This window comes from Aulonocara stuartgranti, assembly GCF_965226115.1.
Source record: "Aulonocara stuartgranti genome assembly, chromosome: 20".
Lineage (NCBI taxonomy): Eukaryota > Metazoa > Chordata > Actinopteri > Cichliformes > Cichlidae > Aulonocara > Aulonocara stuartgranti.
In genome coordinates, this window is record NC_138956.1 from 24,911,514 (window position 1) to 24,921,263 (window position 9,750).

Below are 9,750 nucleotides of genomic sequence, written 5' to 3' on the forward strand. Positions count from 1 at the left end.
CTAATGTCTTAGAGCTAATCTTTCTGTGCTGTATTTTCCTTGCTGTTAAACTATTTTAGATTAAAGAAAAACTCATCTTCAGTATTGAGCTGTAAGCAGTTGCAGGTGATGATACAACCTGCATGACCAGCTCAAAAATTAATTGAAGAAAGATTCCTGGTGGCATTTTGCTTAGTCAGAGTGGAAGGAAGAGGAATAAGGAGCCAGTAGGCATGAGGGTCTTTTTCCTTCTCATTTTTGGAGTATTTTATAGTTTTAAATTAAAAAAATTACTTTGTAATTTAAAAAAAATATTGCTGTTGCACCACATCTTTTTTTGCCATAAGATATAGGTACAAGCTTCAGTCTGCTGGCATCTTTTAACTAATTCTAGAAAGAGATCTCATCGCATCTGCTTTTTAAATGCATTATTCTTTACTTACTTACCATTTCAGCCTGTTGTCGATTCACACCAACAATAAGCAAGTGAAATAAAAATAAAAAACTTAAATAGTTGTTTCATTTTGCAAATGGTGAATCACACTTTTAATTTTTAGGGGAACATTAACCATTTGAGTCTTTTGGACAATATATCATATGTATATTGTTTGTATGATTCACCTGATGGATTCAGATTCCATCTTTGAATGTCACTGAATAGTTTGTCACTCAAGTCAACATGGAGACTTATATCTGGGACTCTCCACCATTTGACCTTAGAACTGAAGAAGCTTCTCGGATGAGAGGTGAAACGTCTTCAAGTAACTTAAAGAAGTCCAGACGCTTTTCTTTGCAAGCTCCTTTGTCAACATGGAGGAATATTAAAAAGAAAAAAAATCCTTTGGTGGAGGGATAAAATTGATTTGATTTAGTGTGGCATAAATGAAAACAGACCAGAGGAAAATGAGACATAAGACAGCTGTCGTGTTTTCTCTTTTTGTATGTGGCTTTGTGTGTGCAATGTCAGATTAAAATATAAATACAACACAATGAATACATCATGTAGTAATGGTCTGTGTCAAACACCATGCGGACTGTCTCAGATAAAACAAGAATCTGTATCCATCTTTGGTGTTGGAGATGTTATTTAATCAGGCAGCAGATTAATATTAATGAGTTGCACTTCACTTCCACTTCAGATCAGACTCTGCTGGAAGTCTGAATTCATTCAATCTTCTCATTTTTGCTACTTTTCAGATGATCCAGGAGTTTGCGTTACAGGTCGTGCTGGAGAAATAGCTACAGTGCTGATATCCAGACAGGGTTTGACCTCCATCATCCTCATGTTGGCCTTTTGAAATGTAAATTAAAGTATAGCTTTATGGCTCCAGCCATCCATCCAAAATCAGTGCTTGATCTGAGACATTTCTTCTGTCTCTGTCAGCAGGTTGTTGTGTGTAGGTCAGACTAAAATATCAGTCATCCCCCATTGGACGGACTGCCATTAAATTTAGCACATTGATTTTCGTGTAAGTATGTATTTTTGGCTAATAAGGCGCCACCATTAGATTAAAACAACAACAACAACAAAACAATTTAAAGGGTAATAAGTTCAAAGTAGTGTTGATAATAAATTTGACCAAAGGCCCAAATTTATGGAGGGCCAGGAGTGACAAAATGAATGAATGAAATACTCCATTAAATAATTAATAATGAATGAATAATAATTCATTAATTAATTAAAATTGGAATTACTTAAATGAATATTTCAATAATTAAATGCCTATTCATTTCATTTAAAGCATTTAATAAATTATGCATTTCAAATTTTATTTAATTAAGGACACAATTAAGTAATTATATATTTAATTATTTAAATGGGGGCTAATGCACGTCAGTGTAACTCCAGACACCTTTCTGCACGGACAGAGATTATTCTGCAAGGCATTACTCGCATCCTATGGAGGACTGCAAGAGCTATTCTCACAGGCTATTCTCAGGGGAATCTACACCAAGTCTGTATTGTTTACCCAAGATACATAAACAGGGTGTACCTTTAAGACAAATTGTCAGTATGATCAACTCGGGTCACCTATAACATCTCAAAGTTTCTGGTTTCGATCCTCAACTTGTTAGTAGGCAGCTCTGAACACTACATCCAGAACACCTTGTATTTTGTTGAGGAGGTGAGAGATGTCATTATGGAGGCAGATGACTAATGGACTCGTACGATGTTACATCTCTCTTCAATTGGGTTCCAGTCAATGAAACACTGGAGGTAGTTCGTAAGAGATTACAGGATTATCCCAACCTCAGCAACAGGACCACTCTCAGCACCGACCAAGTGCTGCTTTTGGAACTGTGACTTAATTCCACGTATTTCACATTCAAGGGTCAGTTCTACAGGCAGAAACATGGGTGTGCCATGGATTCCCCAGTTTAACCCAATGTGGCCAATTTGTACATGGAAGAAGTGGGAAAAAAAGAGGGCTTTGTTATCCTATCCTGGAAAACCACCAAGTCATTGGTTCAGGTATGTGGAAGACACTTGGGTGAAAATCAAAAATCAGGACGTACCACAATTCATGGATCACATTAACTCGGTGGATCAAATCATCAAATTCACCAGGGAGGATATGAAAACTGGCAGGATAGCTGAGTGACTGAGATATCCATTAGTAATTTGTACCATAAACCTACGCATATGGATCAATGTTTAAGGTTTGACTAAAATGATTAAAATGACTTGAATAAAATGGCAAGTCCACTCCTCATTTGAAAATCAACTTCCTGTTAGCTCACGGATTAGCTATCATATTAGCTATTGGATTAGCAATCTCATTTCTGAAATCCCAAAGCAATGCAAATTAGCTTGTGCTCATACCTCTGTACTGCTAAGAAGTGTGTGCATTTGTACAAAGGCCATTTAGCCTCGGCACTTGCACTCTGTAAATTTTTAATTTACATGCGGCTAAAATGGTAAAGTTGCAAATGATGTCTATCAGTAGGACCTTTTTAACGTCTGCAACATGCTAACAAGCCAAGTCTGGATTCGAATTTGAAGTTGCTGGTGTGATCTTTGGTTTAAAGCAAACAACTGAGCCATTTACAGTGCAAAGTCATTTTTCCCTCACCTTCTACAACCTGAAAAGTGTTAAGCCTTTCATAAATAATGAGTTCTGCTGTGGGTCTCTCATTGCCTGTCTGTAGAAATAGGATATGATATAAAGTCATGTCTTGACATTTAAATCCTTAGTTTGTTTGATGTCATGTTTGATATAGATGAACTTTTGTTTTCTCGTAGCTGAGCTGGTGAGTCCAGTCAGTGTACGTCAAATGGTCACCACAAACTTGAGGAACAGTCCTTTGAGCTGCACCCTTTTGGACTCCATGATCAATCTAATCCTCTCCCTATACCATGACCTGGTCCAAGGAGTTTCCTCACATTGCAAGTCAGGGGATTGTTTCACTCAGTGCAGCTGATGACACCTTTTATCCAAGTGCAGTAGAGTAAGAACGAGAACACCATTCCATCTCCTACAGAATCACCAGCTGCTATGATGGTGCTACCTGCAGGCTCCCGTTTTCATTCTCAGATCCTGACTCCAATACTTCCAGAGAAGGTGGATATTTATGCACTGTTATCATTATCTTTTAAATTTTTAATAGTCCCTCTCGTACTTGGTTGAGTACTGGGATCTGCCGCACCAGTGCATGAAACATGAGGGCACTAATAGACAGGAAGGAAATAATACTTGAATTCATTCTGAATGAAGACATCATGCCAAATATTTTTTGACAGCCATTTCAGTAATGAGTACACATACTTTATGATTGCTTCTTTCCTGTCAACATATATTGGTCCCCAAATAACCATGGGTCATTGGCTAACATAGTTCCATCATCTTTTCGTCATCTACATTTTTGACCTGAAAGCAGAAACAACCATAACGTGGAGAAATTAAATTTCTGGATTTATGAATGAGGACTGTGTGGAGGAGAGCTGAGTCAGGTGACAGGTTGTTTATCTGACCTACAAGCTGGAGTCAGAACCTCTGATTTTTCCTCCTCTGACCAGGCATACCGAGTGGCACGATCAGCTGTCATAATCAGCGTCATTTTTTCCACTGTAATTGTCAAAGGGGGCTGGAGGCCGGTAAGTTAAACTGAACCCAAGCGCAGTAACCCATAGCAGAGGCAGAGAGAACATTTTAACAAGGTTTATTTAGCTAATACAAGGGTAACACTTGGCAATGGCAAAATACACAGTGGCTTGGCTAATGTGGCGTGGTAACCTGGTTGTGGGGAAACAGGGCCGTGAAGGCAACTGGAGCGTGGCTGGTATGTAATAGTCACACTGGGGAGAGAGGAGAACAGAGTTAGAATGAGAGCCAAGGGTTAGTTTGGAGTTCGTGGATTATGGAGAAGGTGAGTATGACAGTTTTTCCCAGCTTACTTGCAGGAGGAGTGATAGAGGCTGGAGGGAGAGGCGGCGTGACTCCAGGAGAATTCGAGAGTGTGAGACAGCTGACCTGAGTTCTGTTGGTTTCGAGGTGGTGAAAGGGCAGGAGGGCAGGCAGGTGAGACACAGAGGGATTTCCAGAGAGCAGGTATGAAGGTGCGTGTTAATTCTGCACCGTGGAGTATCATCAAGTAGGCAGAGAAGAGACATTTTCTCATCAGCGTAGCACTTAAATCTCCCCAGCTTGATTGCCTCAATTAGCTCCAGGTGAGTAAAGCTGTGGAAACTCACCACTCACACAGACCATGACAAAAATATAGTCTCCTTTCCCAAGAACAAACAGTTTACAACATACATAACTACACCACACCACAAACATAACTAAGTTTCTTACCAAAGCATGACCAGGAATCCCATCAGTAGTATGTTTGCAGGAAAAACAGGTCCATGTGTGAGATGAACAGAAAAAAGAAAGAAAAAAAAAGAAGCGGAGTTTCTGAGGTGAAGGAGGCTGTAACGGGGAGATTTCTTTCATGTGGACATGGTGCTGGATGTTAGGATTTCCAGTCATGTTCTGTAAGAAACAGTTTTGTTTTTGGTCTGAACTAGGGAGACCTACTTAGCTGTCACTGATTTATTTTTATGTATAAGTTCATTCATTTCATTTAAAAGTTCACGGGTCTGGATAGCCAGTATGGAGGGCCAGGAGTGGCAAAATAAATGAATTAAATAAACCATTAAATAATAATTTTTTTTTATTAATTAATTACAATTGGAATTAATTACTAAATACATATTTCAATAATTAATTAAATGCCCATTCACTATTGACCAGGAAGGAAGCTACTAAAATGGCTTCTTTTAGGCAGAAGATGAACTGTAGAGCTGCTCTGATGTCCAGCTGCATCATAGGTCCACTTTTATTTTGTCCATAACATTTTAAATAATCAGCCTTCACTGAACCACTATCATTGTGACTGTGAGCATATTAAATACAGCTCTATCCTTAAGCACAGCCCAAAATATTTTGTAGTTCGTTAGCTTGCCTGTAGAGACAACTGTGCAACTAGGATGGAGGAGGGGGCTTGACTCTATAAAGCTGATATTAAAAAACAGAGGAAGGGAACACTGTGGTAGGAACCTGCAATGGGCTTGCGACATCATCCACAGGGCTGAGACAGAGAAACCGACAGCAGCTCATTTATACCTACAAACACTAGAGAGCCACCAATTAATCTGCACATATTTGGACTGTGGGAGGAAACCAGACACAATGGCACGAAGAACAAGCAAAAGGCACACAAGAAAGATCCCAGGTGAGCTGTGAAGCAACAAGGCTACACTGCCCCCTTGTGGACATCATGTGTTCTGAAATAGGGAATTCATAAATTAAAATTTTGAATCATAATGATTATGAGACCTCTGAGTGGTAAAAATGGGAGCAGCAAATACAAAATAAGCCCTTTCTCAGTACTGAGTCCAATATGGGGACAGATATAAGAGATAAACAGGAGTTTGGGTTTTTTACCTGCCTCTCAATTATACAAGCTCTTAATCATGGGGTCAGAGTTGTTCACAAAAGAGTACGTGCAGTACTATCTTGCAAAGCAAGTTCACATGAAAAACATCCTCCAAAGCAGAAAAATAACTAACCTTTTCACACAATAGTCTCAACCAAGAGTAGGCTGTAAACAAGTGTCGTAGATGGGATCTGTTTTTTACATGATCTAATCAGACCTGTGCTCCCATTAGCCAAAGAGCTCAAACAAAGCTTACAGACACTCACACACAAACAGAAACGCACCTGAATGTAGCATCCACACGTTCGACAGGCAGGCTGTTTTCTGCTCCCACAGTAGAGCAGAGGATAATGGGAAAGATTAGTGTGAGCGGCTGATGCCTGGCGACCCTTTCTCTGAGAGGGTGGCAGACGGGGATGCTGGCTCTCAGTGGCCCTTGTCAATTAGAGCTTCCACTCTAGCAGGCCGGGTCTAATGAAGAGTCCGGAGCACGGGAGCAGAGTCAGTCAGGCAGGGATTGATCCCTAGCCTGGTGAGGGCACAGTTGGGGGGCCAACATTGGAATGCCTGGGGACTGAGGGACCACATCTTCTTCTTCTTCTTCTGCCTAAGGGGAAATATGATGCCGTTCCCTCTCTGTCTTTGTGCTCCCATTTGACTTCTCGACATCATTATGCTCCCTCTTCTGTTATAAATTATTCTACATCTTCATCTCCAAAAGTTCTGCTGCTGATGTACGTCAGCAGTTCAAAGTGTGAACTCGGTGTTGGTGTGTGATAACACTCGTGCTTCAACCAGTTTTATGGTGAAAATTAAGCTTCGGGCAAATTGAGTTTGATTCACATTGTTAGAATAACCCTGTCAGAACAGTAACTGTTCATGTGGAGCAGGAGTCACTGAAGCTTTTCCATTCTGTTTGAAATTAATTAGGTCTATTCTATGAATGACAGGTTGTCCTTAACCTACAATGTCAGTTTTAAGGAAATACGCTATGCGTGTCCAAGACTGTAGCAACTTTCACTAGTTTTAACCACACTAGTAGAACAGCATTGGGATGGTGATGCTTGTCAGCCCACCACTGTGATTGAGGCTGAGATATTATATTGCCTATTGCATAGATTGTATGGGAGCTCATAGTCCCCAGCTGACAAATCACTTATACTCCAGAGCAAAGATGGGTGTTACGTGCCAAGAGATGTGGCTTTGCTTTTGTGTTCTTTTTATCTTTCAGGTGTCAAGCCTCCACCTATTGGCCATTTCAAAGTTGATTGGCATGTGTCTATTGGCTGGTCTGGGCACAGTTGGCCAATCACTCTCCCGGGATCACTACAACTGAGCAGCTCCCTGGCCAGCTGGTGGCTGCTGGCTTCTGCTTTATGACAAACATTTGTGTGAAGGCTTCTTTGTATTGTGTGTGATGAAGGCTGGACGGGTAAGCTGGGGTACCCTATACGCTGGCTGCAGAGTTTAAACTGTTAGACACACTAGGTTATGCAGTTGATGCCGCTTTTGTATGTTTTCACTGACCTTTTGTCTAGTAGCTAGGTAGGCCTTTTGTTTTGCATTTTTCTTTTAGTTAGGCCCTGGAAGCTATCGACCTCTTTTTGTTTTATTAATTTCTTTGATTTGGCTCAACCGCCCAGTCCTCGTCCCCCACCTTTTTCTTTTGTTAAGTTTGACTATCAAGGCAAGCAACCAATAAATCCTGCCTGATTCTTAACTGTCCTGTTGTCCTCCATCTTCATTGATTGTGGTTGTCCAGTGTTGCTGTCTCCTGCCTACCTTTGCCTCCACCATGGTGAGGGGGGACGTAACACAAGTGGGGGCTCGTCCGGGATCTTTTTATGCTGTGGACAACCTAAATTAATGAAAGTGTGTTGTGATTTTAGGGTGGCTATGTTTCATGGTTGCAGTTGAATATGAGTTTTGACCTGCTTGATTTTTTTAATCAACCTAGCGTTGGAAAGATTGACTTGTGTCGCAAAGACGACTTGTTAAGTATTGCTGCCCAGTGTAAACTTTCCGTACCAAAATACGGAGTGAAGAAGGATATTAAGCGGGCTTTGTTGGAGGGGTTAATAGAGTTGGGTATCTTAATTAGCCATGCTATGACTGAGGTACCTTCTCAGGACCCTTAGCTCCCCCTGGAGCCTCTGCTAATCCAGCTTCTCCAGAGAGAACTGAAGAGCAAGCTCTATTTGCTACACCTCCGGGTGCCCAAGTTAAATCAGATGTGGCTCCCTAAACTCTGCCTCGCTTTAAGCCTTTCTCTCCAGAATCCCAGACATCTAGTAGTGACGCGAAGCTTAAGGTTCGCTTACTACGTTTACAGTTGGAGGCACAAGAGAAGGATAAGGTGCATAAAGCACTAGGGACCAAATGAGACACACCTCAACGACAGTTCCAGTTTCTGATATGGTCCCTTGCTAACCCTACTAGAAGGTCTACCAGATTTTTATTCTAGCACATAAGGTCAAAAAGCTGCAGAATTTCTAAGCACATTATTTATTTTTGTTCAACAGAAAAAAGAAAAAAACCACACACTCTATATTCTGAGCATGACCATTTATGCTCAGCCTTTGATAAGGTCAGGACCCCTCTGCCTTTTCAGTATTTCGGCATCTGTGCAGTGATCAGCATGCTTATCGTGCTAATTGCCATTTGTGCTGCTGGATTAGCATTCAGAAGGAAGGACTTGCCACTAGCTGTTATAACATCAAGTCTACAATGTGGAGAACAACGGTCTGTAATGACCAACGCCAGACCAATTTCTCTGTCCAGTGATGGAGTTTGATTATTGCCCAAATTACACCATGATACATTTATTTATTTACAGCTGGAAACCTAAGAATAAGAAACTTACTGACTTTGGTGATACCTTGTTTTTTTTTCTCCTCTTCTAGCAAAATCTCCATATAGTAGCATAAAAAGACTAATGGTAGCTCTTAACACATTTGGTTAATCGTGGCATTTTCCTTTAATGCAATGTGTTTTTGAGTAAAATGTCTCTAAATTACTGAATGACCTTTTGTGAAATTTAGCACAGACATCTCCTTCATGATGAATTGGGGAAATGATTGCTATGATAATCAGACATTGGCAAATCTTTCAGGGTGCATGTACTAGGCAAGAAATAAATGGACAGTTCTTGAGGTTGATGTGTTTGTAGGATGAAAAATTGGCATATTCAGGGATCAAATCAAAATAGTACGTCTTGTAGGGTGAAAGTGCTTCATGTGTGCTACAAGGCTCACTCTGCAACCCCACAGGAGATCTGCAGTAACTTTCTTGTGGGACTGCATTAAGGTTTACCTCAAAACTTGATGGTAGATAGAAAAGTTTCAGGACACATAATGCATTACAGCTTGCTAAGTGCACGGGGTTATATACTGCCAGACCGATGCCCATGCTGACCCTTGCACATTTCTATCAGAACTCGACCGTGGAGTTAAGGGTTTAATGGAAGAAGGTGGCTTGACCCAGTGAATCAGGTTTTCTTTCAGAACATGTAGATTTTTTTAACATGTTTTAAAGAAACACTCTTGTTATTTTCACCTAGAAGGAGCATGTAGGAGTCTGTTTTTATGCACCGCACAGCTACATGCATAATCTGTGTGTGAATCTGGTTTATTACAAATTTTCTGCTGACAAGACCATTCATTTTAATTATTATTTATGTTTATGCCTGTTTAGTGTCTAACTTTTTTTTTCCTTCTAATTGTTGATACCAAAAGAGACACCTAAGTAAATGTCTTCCCCTTTGGAGAATTCACTTTCTGGGATATCAAAAGCTTTTCTTAATGATAATTTTCAGTTCAAGGTTTCTGACAGGACTCAAATATTCTCAGG